We start from the raw sequence: 17,308 nt of genomic DNA, 5'->3' as shown, positions 1-17,308 counted from the left end.
TAATAGTAACTTTAGAATTTATAATCCAGTGTCAAATGCCCACTAATAACTCGGGAGTTAAAAGATGTGTAAATCATTTGCTTTCACCTTCTGTTACCACTTTCTTTATAGCAGGGATAGAACTGTTAAAAATGGAAAACATATGTGTGCAACCTGTGCAAACGCTAGATTTCTATTATGTGTCTAATACTGCTTTGGCATCAAATATTTTGAAACCCCAGAAATTTGAATCCGTGGATTATGGAAGAATTACAAATGCAAGTGCTTTAATTGAAGATAAAGCTAGAGTTCATTTAACATTTTATGTTCTGTCTGGCATAATAGAAGAAATAGAAGAAGAGGGGAAAACTTTTTTTTTTTCTTTTTTGTTAACAATTGGGAAAGCAATCTTTGGTTTTTCTTGCCTTCTTCCTCTTCTTCCATCTCTCCTTGTTCTGAAGATGCATTTCACGCAGCTACATTGTTATTGGACAATCTATTTCCTACCCCTTTTGAAAAAGTATCCAGCACTTTGATTAAACAGTTTTTGGTCCTCACATTCCTATACTTTTCAACTTTGACAGTTTAATTTCCAGACTCAGAACTTTTCCAAATCAGAAAATGCCAGATTTGTGCATTGTCACAGGTAAAAATCAAAGCAGTCTCATTTATTTCCACGGGCTGTTTAGCTGCCTTTGGACATTTTAAATATTATGACCCAAAAGATTATTTCTACAGCTTATAGCTGCAGTATGAGCTACCACTGCAATAAGTTCTTATAAACTTCCCAAGACAACAGTAACAACCAACATTGTTATGACTGTTGATAATGATACCTTGCTTTTTTCTGGTGACTTTTATGTGAGCTGATCCCCAAATATTCTGCAAGCCATATTCTTGGGTATCACTTCACCCATCTTTAGGAGGCAGCCACCGTAGGGTAATAAGTAATAGCTGTTTAACACAGCACCGGCCTACCAAACACCACATTAAGACTATTATTCTCTCTTGAAATCTCCAAACAGATAAAATAATAGCAACCATAATAGCTATGTCTTTTATTGTGGTCATTCTTTTGCCCTACTCATGGACCAGAGGCATTTTTCAGTAAAGAAAACTGATAACTTCAATAACAAGTGCCCAAAGAATTAGCCTATAAAACTATTGGTCATCAAATCTAGCCATATCTTATATTTGTCCCTTCTCCTTCACTTGAACAATAATAGTAAGCAACTTTTTACATCATAGGGTGATTTTTGTGACCATCTTTCAGCTGATTTTCTTATCTCTGTGCTCTTTCTCTACATATAGCTAAGTCTCAAAAAGAATACTCAATCCAAATCATGTACAGTGGCTCTCTGCTGTCTACCACATCATATACAAACTCCATCAATTTCCCTTCAAAATCACCCATCATTTAGCCTATTCACCACTCTCTTTTCCATCCTTGTCTTTGAACCTGGCTAAATGTGCTAGTCTTTGCTTCAATTCATATCCTATCACCTGGCCTTATTCTTTTGTATTTTACCTTTGTGCACTGGCTTATGCCAACTTCTCCATTGCCTACCTTCTCAAATGTCTCCTCCATCAATATGAGGACAAGTCTAAGCTGTAAGAATTCTTCTTTAATAAATACATTCACCAATGGAATTGTTCTTTAACCTACATTGATGAGCCTTTACTCACAGTATATAACACTCGTGCTGAGAAAGCTGGGATTATTGTTTTTATTTTTTAGGTTAGACTATTCTAAGTAGTTCTCTAAACTATTCTCTGCAAGGCCAAGGGTATGCTTGCTTTCTGCTTTTTCTTTGGGAGGTAAACTTTTTCATTTTTAAAATTAAAAAAATTGACATTTAATAGTTGCACATATGTATGATACATATAATGTATAGTTATCAGATCAGTGTAATTAGCATATCCATCATCTCCAACATTTATCATTTCTTTGTGTTGGGAACAGTCAATGTCCTTCTTCCAGCTATTTGAAACAATAGAATATATTATTGTTAACTATAGTCATCCTACAATGGTATAGAACACTAAAACTTATTTGTCCTATCTGGTTGTATCCTGCTTTGATTCAACTAAAGCATCCAGAGCAGTGCTGGGAAGCCAGGAAGTCTAAATATCAAATATTGATATCAATCCATAAACATTGATTCACTGTAGGAGAGGCATATGCCCAAGGAAAGTGAAGAAGAAGCAGATCTATGGCAGCACATATGCATACCCACATTCAATCACACATAATTACATCTTACAATCCTTCCTTTTTCTTCTGGAAAAAAAAAAAAAGACTGGTCAAAGTGAGTGTTAAATGGGTGTAAATAGACATATTTGCAGGATGATTTGTGAAAGACATTTCTATGCTAAGAAGCAGAGCCAAGGTTCCTGGTACTTTCAGTACAATGCAGAGAACACTGTGCTAATAGTTATAGTAAATCCAATGAAAACTCACGTTGAAGGATGTGAAGGCCTAACACCCAAAGGCAAACTTATTTTTCTGTTTATAAAATTGCATCCTTGTGCAACAGCACAGAATCATAAAATTAAGAAGTAGAGGAGCTTTGGAGGTCACCCAGTTTAACCCTTCACTTGATATATACAGTCTTGACATAATATCCCTGTTAAGAATAATCTTCTACCTTGATAGAGCTTGGCATGAGGCTCAAAAATACCTGCAATAGTTCAATCATTATGCTATAGAGCCAGAAATGCAGAAATATAATCGGCATTTTCAGACACTTTATGGAGTACTCTATATGTGTAAAGAATTGCACCAGAAGCAGTAGGAAATGGAGGATTTCATGGATTTATGAAAAATAACTTCTGCTCTCAAAAGAGGTAGGGAGGTATTAGTTTACAGGTAAAAAAAAAAAAGGAAAAATAAAAGGGAAATTCTTAGTACTAGTAAAGAAGTAACAATTCCATATTTAAAATTGGAACACAATGCATTATAGGCAAAGATTACTGCATATGGAAGAGCAATCAGCACCATTTTATGATGTTGCCCTGCCTGAACTACTGCCATGATCTTATTTTGTCAAAGTAGTGAAAGGATGACACAATGAACTAAAGAGCAAAAACTAAACAATCAACCAAGCAACCAAAGGTTCTTTGTTAGTGTCAGGAATGATGGGTATGAAAACACAAGCCGCATTAGATAATAAGGTACATAATGTTGGGAACTATACTAAATTTTTGTTTGTTTAAACCAGTTATAACTAGTATCATATCTGGCACATGGACAGACTCATACAGGAAAAAATAAATCCTGAGTCATTTTTTAACGGGAAGTGGTGTGATTATCATACCAATAGGAAGAGAAATCAGTAACATCTGGTCTTCATAAGTGACTTTCAATGGGGTAAGTATTAAATAAAGTGAAAAATGGGTATTAAAAAGCTTCCAATAATCGAAGGGTTCTTTAAGGTTAGTATCAGGTTTCTATATCTTTCTATTCATCCTCTAACATAGTTCATTTCACTTTTTCATTAAAGTTTGAAAATTGTGTTGTGTTGTTTTCCCAAGTAAATCCTACTTGGAACCCAAGTTATATAGATAGATAAAAAGCAAAGTTGGCAAGAGTAGTAGCTTTTTTTTTTTTTTTTTTTTTTTTTAATAGGAAACATCTTGAGAAGCCTCTAATGAATGCTAGAAGTCTTTGGAACAGAGTTTTAAAACCACTGCCCTGAAAGATTCACTAAGTGTATTACATATCTAAGGTGCAGTGTTTGTGTTCTTGTGTTAGGGCTTTATATAATGCTGATTGTAGGAAGGAACAATAATTTGCAAGGCTGACATCTCTGAACTGTAGTATGTCTCAGAGATTTAAGATAATGAATGTTTGGATCCTACCTTTCATAAGTGACAAGGAAAACTAGTCGAAATCAAAGGAGAGACATCTTGCTATGATGGAAGTTAATAGGAATCTGTGTAACATAGAGCACATGAACACTCTACATAAGAAATGTCCCACAAGGCAAGTATGATACAGGCTTTTTGAGATTCAATAAATGCAAAATAGGTTGGTAAGTTTTAACAATCTGTTGTGTGCATGTTACAATAAGAAATGCCATATGTGAATAAACCAAAAGAGTGATAATTTAAAAAGCTAAACTAACAAAATAATACAATAAAAATAATTCTTTAAAAATTATTCAAGGATGAGAAGTAGAATCAACCTTGTGGAAGGTTTTAAAAATTCATATCATGACCAAAAAAGTGAGGGGAGGTGGTATTTTTATCAGGTTTCCCTTGTGGCCTAGATGAGATTGCCCTCAAACTCATAAAAGTAGTCACCCCTTCATTTAGCATGTATGGAATACCTACTATGTGGAATTGCATATTAGTTATTATAGGGATGCAGCAGTTAAACAAAATGTCTCTGACTTCACAATCTAAATGGAGAGAATCATGCTTTTATAAAACTGCTGCTAGGACATATGGCATATTGTGCTAAATTCTATTAGACATACTGGGGTTAAATCAGTGAGCAGTCTTGAAAATTGGAGAGAGGAGCTTAGAGCTTAAATGATGAAATGAGCAAATGCCAAAAGTAGGATTAGTACATAATAATACCTGTTTTTGAGGACAATCACTCTGATAGTCCTGTGTACGTGTGTGTGTGTGTGTGTGTGTGTGTTCATGCATATGTGCTTGTGTATGAATGCATATGCATGCAAAAAGAAAGAGTTCAATTTTTATTTATTTATGTTTTTAGACAGGGTCTCGGTCTGTCACCTAGGCTTGAGTGCAATGGTGCGATCTTGCCTTACTGCAACCTCCACCTCCCAGGTTCAAGCAATTCTCCTGCCTCAGCCTCCTGAGAACTTGGAACTACAGGCGCATGCCAGCATTCCTGGCTATTTTTTAAAAATATTTTTAGTAGAGATGGGTTTCACCAATTTGGCCAGGCTGGTCTTGAACTCCTGACGTAAGTGATCTGCCCACCTCAGCCCCCCAAAGTGCTGGAATTACAGGTGTGAGCCACCACGTCCGGGCAAAAGGGAAGAGATTTAAATCAAATATATCAGTTAGGAAGCAAGGATGAATCTAAGCCTTATTACCTAAACCAGCAACACATAGAGTAGAAAGCACAGGATGAAATAGAGGAAATATACTCTGAATGCTAAAAAGGAATACGGTTTAACGTATCTAGGTAACAGATTATCTGTACCTCTTAAAAAAAAAAAAGGCTACCAAGCAAAGAAACAGATTCTTGTCATTTGGGAGCCCAAGATAAACAAAATCTATTTCTCATCTGGATCTATATCCTGCCCTTTAAAATAGATAATAAAAATAAATACATTTCAAAATTAAATAAATAAAAGGAATTCAGCAGTCAGTTTTAGGCAAAACAATGTTCTATCTTGATAATACTCCCTACCTGAAGTTCCTTTAGCACTATATGTTCTCATTATGTTTTCTTTCCTCTTTCCCCCTCCTGCAGAAGTCTTGGTCCTTGGGATTTTATCAAATTGGATTTTTTTTTTCTTCCCCATTTATTTATTTTATTGCATTTTAGGTTTTGGGGTACATGTGAAGAACATGCAAAATTGTTGCACAGGTACACACGTGGTAGTGTGATTTGCTGCCTTCCTCCCAATCACCTACATCAGGCATTTCTCCCCTTGCTATCTCTCCCCAGCTCCCCACCCCCCACCGTCCCTCCCCTATTTCCCCCCAACTGACCCCAGTGTGTAGTGCTCCCCTCCCTGTGTCCATGTGTTCTCATTGTTCAACACCCGCCTATGAGTGAGAACATGCGGTGTTTGATCTTCTGCTCTTCTGTCAGTTTGCTGAGAATGATGGTTTCCAGGTTCATCCATGTCCCTACAAAGGACCCAAACTCATCGTTTTTGATGGCTGCATAATATTCCATGGTGTATATGTGCCACATTTTCCCTATCCAGTCTATCGTCGATGGGCATTTGGGTTGGTTCCAGGTCTTTGCTATTGTAAACAGTGCTGCAATGAACATTCATGTGCACGTGTCCTTATAGTAGAACGATTTGTAATCCTTTGGATATATACCCAGTAATGGGATTGCTGGGTCAAATGGAATTTCTATTTCTAGGTCCTTGAGGAATTGCCACACTGTCTTCCACAATGGTTGAACTAATTTACACTCCCACCAACAGTGTAAAAGTGTTCCTCTTTCTCCACATCCTCTCCAGCAGCTGTTGTCTCCAGATTTTTTAATGATCACCATTCTAACTGGCGTGAGATGGTATCTCAATGTTGTTTTGATTTGCATTTCTCTGATGACCAGTGATGATGAGCATTTTTTCATATGTTTGTTGGCCTCATGTATATCTTCTTTTGTAAAGTGTCTGTTCAAATCCTTTGCCCACTTTTGAATGGGCTTGTTAGTTTTTTTCTTATAAATCTGTTTTAGTTCTTTGTAAATTCTGGGTATCAGCCCTTTGTCAGATGGGTAAACTGCAAAAATTTTTTCCCATTCTGTTGGTTGCCAATTCACTCTAATGATTGTTTCTTTTGCTGTGCAGAAGCTGTGGAGTTTGATTAGGTCCCATTTGTCTATTTTGGCTTTTGTTGTCAATCCTTTTGGTGTTTTGGTCATGAAGTCCTTGCCTACATCTATGTCCTGAATGGTTTTGCCTAGATTTTCTTCTAGGATTTTTATGGTGTTAGGTCTTATGTTTAAGTCTTTAATCCATCTGGAGTTAATTTTAGTGTAAGGTGTCGGGAAGGGGTCCAGTTTCTGCTTTCTGCACATGGCTAGCCAGCTTTCCCAACACCATTTATTGAACAGGGAATCCTTTCCCCATTGCTTGTTTTTGTCTGGTTTGTCAAAGATCAGATGGTTGTAGATATGTTGTGTTGCCTCCAAGACCTCTGTTCTGTTCCATTGGTCTATATCTCTGTTTTGGTACCAGTACCATGCTGTTTTGATTACTGTAGCCTTGTAGTATAGTTTGAAGTCCGGTAGTGTGATGCCCCCCACTTTGTTCTTTTTGCTTAGAATTGACTTGGCTATGTGGGCTCTCTTTTGGTTCCATATGAAGTTTAAGGTGATTTTTTCCAGTTCTGCGAAGAAGCTCATTGGTAGCTTGATGGGGATAGCATTGAATCTGTAAATTACTTTGGGCAGTATGGCCATTTTCACAATATTGATTCTTCCTAACCATGAACATGGAATGTTTCTCCATCTGTTTGTGTCCTCTCTTATTTTGTTGAGCAGTGGCTTGTAGTTCTCCTTGAAGAGATCCTTTACGTTCCTTGTTAGTTGTATTCCTAGGTATTTTATTCTCTTTGTGGCAATTGTGAATGGAAGTTTGTTCTTGATTTGGCTCTCTTTAAGTCTGTTATTGGTGTGTAGGAATGCATGTGATTTTTGCACATTGATTTTGTATCCTGAGACTTTGCTGAACTTGCTTATCAGTTTCAGGAGGTTTGGGGCTGAGACGATGGGGTCTTCTAGATATACAATCATGTCGTCTGCAAATAGAGACAATTTGACTTCCTCCTTTCCTATTTGAATGCCCTTTCTTTTTCTTGCCTAATTGCTCAGCTAGAACTTCTAATACTATATTGAATAGCAGTGGTGAAAGAGGGCATCCTTGTCTGGTGCCACATTTCAAGGGGAATGCTTCCAGTTTTTGCCCATTTAGTATGATATTGGCTGTTGGTTTGTCATAAATAGCTTTTATTATTTTGAGATACGTTCCATCAATACCTAGCTTATTGAGGGTTTTTAGCATAAAGGGCTGTTGAATTTTGTCAAAGGCCTTCTCTGCATCAATTGAGATAATCATGTGGTTTTTGTCTTTGGTTCTGTTTATGTGGTGAATTACGTTTATAGACTTGCGTATGTTGAACCAGCCTTGCATCCCTGGGATGAAGCCTACTTGATCATGGTGGATAAGCTTTTTGATGTGCTGTTGCAATCGGCTTGTTGGTATTTTACTGAAGATTTTTGCATCTATGTTTATCATGGATATTGGCCTGAAGTTTTCTTTTCTTGTTGAGTCTTTGCCGGGTTTTGGAATCAGGATGATGGTGGTCTCATAAAATGAGTTGGGAAGAATTCCCTCTTTTTGTATTGTTTGGAATAGTTTCATAAGGAATGGTGCCAGCTCCTCTTTGTATGTCTGGTAGAATTCGGCTGTGAACCCATCTGGACATGGGCTTTTTTTGGGTGGTAAGCTCTTAATTGCTGCCTCAACTTCAGACCTTGTTATGGGTCTGTTCAGGGTTTCGGCTTCTTCCTGGTTTAGGCTTGGGAGGAGGCAAGTGTCGAGGAATTTATCCATTTCTTCCAGGTTTATTAGTTTGTGTGCATAGAGTTGTTTGTAATAATCTCTGATGATGGTTTGAATTTCTGTGGAACCTGTGGTGATATCCCCTTTATTCCCCTTTATCATTTTTATTGCATCAATTTGGTTATTCTCTCTTTTCTTTTTTATTAATCTGGCTAGTGGTCTATCTATTTTGTTGATCTTTTAAAAAAACCAGCTCCTGGATTTATTGATTTTTTTGAAGGGTTTTTTGGGTCTCTATCTCCTTCAGTTCTGCTCTGATCTTAGCTATTTCTTGTCTTCTGCTTGGCTTTGAGTTTTTTTGATCTTGCTCCTCTAGCTCTTTCAGTTTTGACGATAGGGTGTCAATTTTTGATCTCTCCTTGCTTCTCATGTGGGCACTTATTGCTATATACTTTCCTCTAGAGACTGCTTTAAATGTGTCCCAGAGATTCTGGTATGTTGTGTCTTCATTCTCGTTGGTTTCGAAAAATATCTTTATTTCTCTCTTCATTTCATTGTTTATCCAGTCAACATTCAAGAGCAAGTTGTTCAGTTTCCATGAAGCTGTGCGGTTCTGGGTTACTTTTTGAATTCTGAGTTCTAACTTGATTGCACTGTGGTCTGAGAGACTATTTGTTACGATTTCCGTTCTTTTGCATTTGCTGAGGAGTGATTTACTCCCAATTATGTGGTCGATTTTAGAGTAGGTGTGATGTGATGCTGAGAAGAATGTATATTCTGTGGATTTGGGGTGGAGAGTTCTGTAAATATCTATTAGGTTTGCTTCGTCCAGGTCTGAGTTCAAGTCCTGGATATCCTTGTTAATTTTCTGTCTGGTTGATCTGTCTAATGTTGACAATGGGGTGTTAAAGTCTCCCACTATTATTGTGTGGGAGTCTAAGTCTGTTTGTAAGTCATTAAGAACTTGCCTTATGTATCTGGGTGCTCCTGTATTGGGTGCATATATATTTAGCTCTTCTTGTTGCATTGATCCTTTTACCATTATGTAATGTCCCTCTTTGTCTCTTATGATCTTTTTTGCTTTAAAGTCTAATTTATCAGAGATGAGAATTGCAACTCCTGCCTTTTTTTTGCTCTCCATTTGCTTGGTAAATCTTCCTCCATCCCTTTATTTTGAGCCTTTGTGTATCCTTGCATGTGAGATGGGTTTCCTGGATACAGCACACCGATGGGTTTTATCTTTTTATCTAATTTGCCAGTCTGTGTCTTTTGATTGGGGCATTTAGTCCATTTACATTTAGGGTTAATATTGTTATGTGTGAATTTGATACTGCCATTTTGGTGCTAGCTGGGTGTTTTGCTCTTTAGTTGAGCTGGTACTTGTTGTTCCTTTATATGTGTAGAACTTCTTTCAGGAGCTCTTGTAGAGCTGGCCTGGTGGTGACGAAATCTCTGAGTACTTGCATGCTCCCAAAGGATTTTATTTTTCCTTCACTTATGAAGCTTAGTTTGGCTGGATAGGGGATTCTGGGTTGAAAGTTCTTTTCTTTAAGGATGTTGAATATTGGCCCCCTCTCTCTTCTGGCTTGTAGGGTTTCTGCTGAGAGATCTGTTGTGAGTCTGATGGGCTTCCCTTTATGGGTAACCTGACCTTTCTCTCTGGCTGCCCTTAGTATTTTCTCCTTCATTTCAACCCTGGTGAATCTGACGATTATGTGCCTTGGAGTTACTCTTCTTGACGAATATCTTTGTGGTGTTCTCTGTATTTCCTGAACTTGAATGTTTGCCTGCCTTGCTTGGTTGGGGAAGTTTTCCTGGATAATATCCTGAAGACTATTTTCCAGCTTGGATTCATTCTCTTCGTCGCATTCAGGTACGCCTATCAAACGTAGATTAGGTCTTTTCACATAGTCCCACATTTCTTGGAGACTTTGTTCATTCCTTTTTACCCTTTTTTCTCCAATCTTGCCTTCCTGTTTTATTTCACTGAGTTGATCTTCGACCTCTGATATCCTTTCTTCTGCTTGGTCAGTTCGGCTGTTGATACTAGTGCATGCTTCACGAAGTTCTCGCATTGCGTTTTTCAGCTCCATCAATTCACTTATATTCCTTTCTATTTTGTCCATTCTTGTTAGCATTTCGTCAAATCTTTTTTCAAGGTTCTTAGTTTCTTTGCATTTGGTTAGAACATGTTCTTTAAGTTCACAGAAGTTTCTTACTACCCACCTTCTGAAGTCTGATTCTGTCATTTCATCACACTCGTTCTCCCTCCAACCTTGTTCCCTTGCTGGTGAGGTGTTGTGATCCCTTGTAGGAGGAGAGGTGTTCTGGTTTCAGGTGTTTTCATCCTTTTTGCGATGGTTTCTTCCCATCTTTAAGGATTTATCCACCTGTCGACTTTGTAGTTGCTGGCTTTCAGATTAGGTCTCAAATCTTTCAGATTGACGTTCTGTTTGTTGATGATGAGGTTATTTCTGTTTCTTGGTTTTCCTTCTGACAGTCTGGCCCCTCTGCTGTAGGTCTTCTGAGGTTCACTCCAGGCCCTGCTTGCCTGGGGTTCACCTGCAGCAGCTGCTGAACAGCAAGGGTTGTTACCAGTTTTCTTCTTCTGCTATCTTTGTCCCAGAAGGGTACCCGCCTAGTGTCAATCTGATCTCTCTTTTATGAGATGTCTCTTAGGATATATAGGGGTCAGGGAGCTGCTTGAGGAGATGGTCTCTTCTTTATAGGAGCTCAAATGGTGAGCTGTGGGCTCTGTTGTTGTTCATTCAGAGCTGCTGGGCAGGTACTTTTAGGTCTGCTGCAGCAGAACTCATAAACTGCTTTTTGTTCCCAGGTGCTCTGTCCCGGGGATTTAGGGCTTTATTTATGAGTTTTTGTTACGCTGCCGCCTTTTTTTTTTTTTTCCTTCAGACCTGCCCTGCCCAGCAAGGAGGCAGCCTAGTCACTGTCGGCCTATAGAGGCTTTGCTGAGCTGCTGTGGGCTCTGCCCCGCTGCCGAGTGTACTTCCCTGCAGTCCTGTTTATATGGGTGTAGTTAGAACTGCTTTGGCGATGGTAGCCTGCCTCTGTTGAGGCGGAGTCTCCTCTGCTGTGGCGGGTTGCCTTGGCAACGGCGGGCTGCCTCAGCATTGGCCGACTACCTCTGTCCTGGCGGGCTGCCTCGGTAATGGCGGACGCCCCTCCCTCACAGAGCTGGACCATTCTGGGTTCAGCTGCGCTTGCTGTGAAAGTCTCAATCCAGAGTTTCTGGTTGCTGTTCTTTTGTGGGGGTGGGACCAGCCGAGCCTGATCGCCTGGCTCCCTGCCTCAGAGCCTTTTTTAAGTTGGTGTTCCAGTCGCCTGTTGAAGAGGCGCCAGGGTCTGTTTGTTTTCCCCTGCGGCCACTCACTGCGCTGGCTTAAACAGCGGCACTGAGGTTTGTGGCCTTTTTTTTTTTTTTTTGCCCTGGAATCTACTGTCCTGGTTCTCTGCTCAGTCCCCTTTTTAAACAGACGAATGGGCGACTTCCCGTGGCTCCAATCACCAGCCAAAAGGGCACCCTGACCGGTGTATTTTGTACAGAGAACCGCTGCTCCGGGGCACCGACAAAGCAGCCATGCGGGGCAAAGCAGCGGCGCCGGCCGGCACAGCCGCGCTGGCCGAAACAGCCGCGCTGGTGACCTGTGGAGTTCCTCCACCCGGGAATTTCCTAGTCTGTGGGCAATAAAAATGCGGCGTCCACTCACCGTCTGCGCTTTCAATGGGAGCAGCAATCCTGAGCTGTTCCTAAACGGCCATCTTGGATCCTCCTCCCAAATTGGATTTTAATCATTTTACATTTCATAAGAAGACACTGTATCCCAGTGTCTCTGCAAGGGTCTCAGCTACCCAACTTCTACCACCTAAAAAAATGCCTACTAGCAGTGTCCTCCTCCTTCCTGTGGCATAACCCCTATGATTGTGACGCAGTTTACATTTCTCAAGAATATTAGCAAACAGGATGAAAACAAGGACTTACATGCCAAGTCTTCTTTCTATCTGCTTGTGCTGCTTCCTACTGTACTTCAGTTCCCACAAAACATGTAAACCTTTGTAGATATCTCGAAACAGTTTCATCTATGGTAACTTCCTCAAATAATTTCTCTGCTTAGAAAATAAACACACTAGGTGGAAGAGACACAGAACTATGGTCGCTATGGTTGCTATTTGCGGTGGTCTAAGGAGGAAGAAGTTGACACACCTAGTAACAGCTGCTGTCAGCCTTACACATCCCGGGACTCACAAGTGCTGTGGAGAAGAGGTTGTTCACGATATAAACAGGTATCCAGCAAGGAGGACCTGCCCATTCCAATGGAAAACCCTTATAAAGAACCCCTAAAAAAATGTATCTTGTATGGAAAGCTTATAGATTACAAGAATGTACAGCTTTTGTCCCAGTTTGTTTCTCCATTTACTGGATGCATTTATGGAAGGCACATTACAGGTCTTTGTGGGAAGAAACAGAAAGAAATCACAAAAACAATTAAGAGAGCTCAAATAATGGGGTTTATGCCAGTTACATACAAAAATCCTGCATATCTCAAGGACCCTATAGTTTGTAACGTCAGATACAGGGAATAAATTCTATCATGCTACCACCAATGAACTTATTTTACAGTTTAAAAAAAAAAAAGAAAAGAAACACACTAGTAAGATCACAGAAGGGCATAACTTTTGTACTCAAGAACTCCCCGTTGGAGAATGCCATCTATGCTTGGTGGCTGCACATTACAGGGTGAATTTGGGTAGAAGGAAGAGGTTAGAGAGGGAATAATTGATCAGGTGAGTATATCAGTCCGTTCTCACACTGCTATAAATACCTGAATGTAATTTATAAATAAAAAAGGTTGACTTGGCTCATGATTCTACAGGCTGTACAGGAAGCATGGCTGGGGAGACCTCAGGAAACTTTCAATCATGCTGGAAGGGGAAGCAGGCATGTCTTACATGGCCGGAGCAGGAGGATTCGAGTGAAGGGGGAGGTGCTACACCCTTCTAAACAATCAGCTATCCTGAGAACTCACTCACTGTCATGAGAAGAGCAAGGGGAAAATCTGCCCCCATGATCCCATCGGCTTCCACCAGGCCCCTCTTCCAACATTAGGGATTACAATTTGACATGAGATTTGGGCAGGGACACAAATCCAAACCATATCATTGAGCATGTTGACAGTCCCCAAGAATATTGTCAGAAAAAAAATGTAAGAAAATGTACCTAATCAATTGCTGCTAGAAACAAATACTTTTGACCTCCTAGTCTTTTTAGTAGTTTTTGTTATTGTGGGCCAAAGAAGTGATATTTGTTCTAAGTACATATAACATATTTATAATAGCATATGACAAACAACTTTGATTTAGATCTGAATATGTTTGCTCATTTTCATTCAATTATTTTTTCAAGTGACAAATGTTTTTGAGATTATATACTTAGTCTCCAGAACATCAGAGGTAAGATGTACAATAAATATATGTCAGGTTCTATGCTTTGTCTTGGGGGTATATACATGCATGACATGAATACAGTCCCTGCTCTCATGGAACCTGAAGTTCAATTGGGGCAATGGACACTATTTAAATAACTGCTCAAATGAATATATAATTATAACTATAAAGGAAAGACAGGCAAAAGAAGATGGAAGGAGAGTTCATTACCTGAATGTGGAGATATGAAGATTTGGATTTTTTTATCCCAGATATTTTTATCATTTTTCTTTTAAAAGCTAGAGTATTAGAAATGATATTAGCTGGGTGTGGTGGTTCATGCCTGTAATTCCAGCACTTTGGGAGGCTAAGGTGGGTGAGGTCAGGAGTTCAAGACCAGCCTGGCTAGCCTGGTGAAACCCTGTCTCTACTAAAAATACAAAATTTAGCTGGGCATGGTGGAAGGCACCTATAATCCCAGCTACTCAGGAAGCTGAGGCAGGAAAATTGCTTGAACCCAGGAAGAGGAGTGTGCCCTTGCACTCCAGCCTGGGAAACAGACTGAAACACCATCTAAAAAAGAAAGAAAAAGAAAGGAAAGGAAAGGGAAGGGAAGAAAAGGAAAGGAAAGGAAGGATGTTAAATACCTGTTACAGTGAGGAAAAGAGCTGTTCTATAGGGAAGATTTCTGGGAGAGGGAAAAGCATGGGTGATGTGATTTGAAACTACTTTTGGCTAATAGAAAAGGGTCATACAATTCTTCTTATGATGTAATAAACTGCTCATTTTCAAGGCTGAGGAAGTGGAGGAAAAAGATAAAATGTCAGATATGCCTGGATTTGATGAGCAATAGTTTTATAGGCTAATTATTTTCTTACCTACAAAAGTTATGCTTTCTTTACTGAATTGCATCTCTATAAGTAGGGCAAAGCAACCAACATAATACAAAACATAGCTATTACGATGGCTATTACTATAAAATTTTTTCTAAAGTTTTGAAGAGAGAATAATAACCTCAATGTGATGTTTTGTGGGCAGTGCTGTGTTAAATAGCTATTACTTTTTACCACAAAGATGGCTGCATCCTTAAGATAGGTTAAGTGATTCTGTGACTATGATTTGTAGAATATTGAAAGAGCTGCTGAAATAAAGGCAGCAAATGAGTGCTGCTAAAAGTTGGCCAAGAACAGCCCAAGATAATTTTCATAGTGTTATACTCCAGGTAATTCTTTTAACCATTAGTTTTGCCCTGTATGTAGGAATTGTGCTTGGTCAAAGAATTAGTATTTGTTCTAAGTACATATAAAATACTTATATGAGCATTATAACAAACAACTTGGACTCAGATCTGGAGACGTTTGCTCATTCAGTCAATTGTTTTTATCAAATGACAAACTGGAAAATTCATACTTCATCCAGGTATAACTTAGTTGTAAAAGTCAGAACACTGCCCAACAATTCGAACGCCCTTACTTGAGTCATTATATTTCAGCTTCTTTCATCCTTCCTTCTCTAGAGTTGTGCTAACACAATAACAAAGGGCAGATTTACAGTCCAAACTGAAAAGTCATAATTCAACACACAATTCTTCAGTCGTCAATGCCAAATGAACATTGATGATGAAGTTTTGAACTTATGTAATTATTTTAAAAATACTTCCAAATCTACACAGAAAGTTTATGTCTGTAATGACTTAACGTGTCCAACATGAACCTGTTTCCTAAGGAGGCACATCGTTCACAATATCAGAAACCCTTGCAAGTGCTGCATAATGATAACGTCCATATAACTTATGCAAAGTACAAGCCTCCTAAATACTTAGCCTTTATATGTCCCCTTATTTTCACAAAGCACTTTCAGACAAATTATTGTTATTCTTCATCACAATATCCTAAGACTTAACAATAATGGCTGTTATTGTTCAAACACCACACTCCCATCTTCGCTGCCACTGTGACCCAAGACTGATATTCCAATCAGATGTCTATGCATCTGATTTCCTTAGAATGAGATTTAAGGATTTAGATCTACAGATCCTATCACAGACTTATTGAATGAAAATCCCTTTTGTGGGAATCAGGGATCTATATTTTTATAAAGATCACCCAGGCAACTGTGTTTCAGTCTATCCAATGATTGCATTTAGGAACCATTGTTGTGGAACAGTCAAGGAATAAAACTTAATTATGAAAAGATGTAAGTTTTGTTAAAAATGAACAGAACATATTCTATTTCAGCCTCAATGGGAATTGCTACCCTGATCTGTGCAGGTAGTCTCCAAATGTGTTATGTTTGAAAGGTTCTTTTAAATTAAAAAAAACTAGAAATCATTCTCCCATGGAAATAACTTGGTAGATACTGGTAGATTCCAAGAACATTCATGATACCTCTATAGCAAATGATATGCCCAAATAATAATGCCATGAAGAACTATTTCAGTTATTCCTAAGGTTCTTTTCATAAAATACATTTTCTACAGTAACATAGATACCATATTTTGGAAATTAGTTACTTATTTGTTTATAAAAACATTGAATGTTTAAATTAAATATATATTAAACATATATGAAATATATATATATATTTCATATATATTTATATATAATATATATATTTATAAATATATATATATAATATATATATTTATAAATATATATATATTTATATATATAATGGTGAACAAAACAGAAATAGTCTAGCACTCATGAAACTTACAGTCTCATCTAGAAATCTGCCAATTAAAACAAGCAATTAGAGCATCATGAGTGCTATCACAAGATGCTATGATGTCCAAAGATGCAACTTGATTTTTTCAGGGTATTTCTATATGAGTGAAGAGGGAATAGACAAAAGGTTAAAGAAAATAAGAAGACTGTCTAGAGAAAATCTTTCCTAATACCATTTCTAAACAGAATGGAGAAAAGGCAATGAAGAGCCACTTGTATTTTGATATTGTTGTTGTTTGCTTGTCTTTTTAGTAGAGATAACTGAGTCCCACACCAGATCTACTGAATCTGAATTTTAGGAGAGAGTTGAGCCTGGTAATGTATATTTTTGTGTATTCTCATAATAGACTATATTTCTTGAGGGTTTTTTTTTAATAAAGGTCCAAATTTTAGCATCACAATGACTATTACAGATTTACTGAGAGAGGTCTGTAAACAAAGAACACAGGGTAAGTCAAAGCTTAGGTCTAACTGCTGGTCTCTGTTTACACCTGCATACAATATAATAAATACCTCCTTCGGTTAGTATCTCCTTCAAGTTTTCAAATTTGGCCTCACTGATAGATTTTTGACTTTAGGCAGATGCAGGCTGTTTTGATATACACTGAAGAAGAGAATTATCTGTATGCGACCTCTGGAGCCAGAATGATTGAAGTGGTGGGGATAAAACGAAACTCATAGATGATTTCCTTTTTAAGAAAATGCCCTAGATTTAAAACCGAGGAAACAAGATAAGGTTGCATCCCATACCTCTAGCACGGCCATGCACACTTTTATAAGTACCAGAGAAATTCAATTCAATTCTGCATGATTGCATGCTTATTGCATGGAAGGCACAGCATAAAGTGTTGCAAGATATGTACAAGTAAGACATTGACTTTGAAGAGGTGTTTAATTTGTGGGAATAGAGGATAGTATCACGTAGGAAAT

The 17,308-nt window shown here is 38.3% G+C and overlaps 1 protein-coding gene and 1 pseudogene across 4 annotated transcripts in view; one reads left to right on the top strand and one right to left on the bottom strand.

Moving 5' to 3' along the window:
• LSAMP (limbic system associated membrane protein) overlaps positions 1–17,308 on the bottom strand; it is a 624,303-nt gene that overhangs the window by 358,050 nt on the left and 248,945 nt on the right. The gene's annotated exons all lie outside the window — the stretch shown is intronic.
• On the top strand, positions 12,367–12,848 carry LOC116565591 (annotated as a pseudogene). The gene has a single exon (XR_004275523.1). The product of XR_004275523.1 is annotated as a 28S ribosomal protein S18c, mitochondrial pseudogene (transcript).

The sequence above is a fragment of the Sapajus apella genome, unplaced genomic scaffold (assembly GCF_009761245.1).
Source record: "Sapajus apella isolate SASKATOON/1434 unplaced genomic scaffold, GSC_monkey_1.0 scaffold40, whole genome shotgun sequence".
NCBI lineage: Eukaryota > Metazoa > Chordata > Mammalia > Primates > Cebidae > Sapajus > Sapajus apella.
Note: the sequence above shows the minus strand (reverse complement) of the source record. Positions and strands in the feature narration are given on the sequence as shown.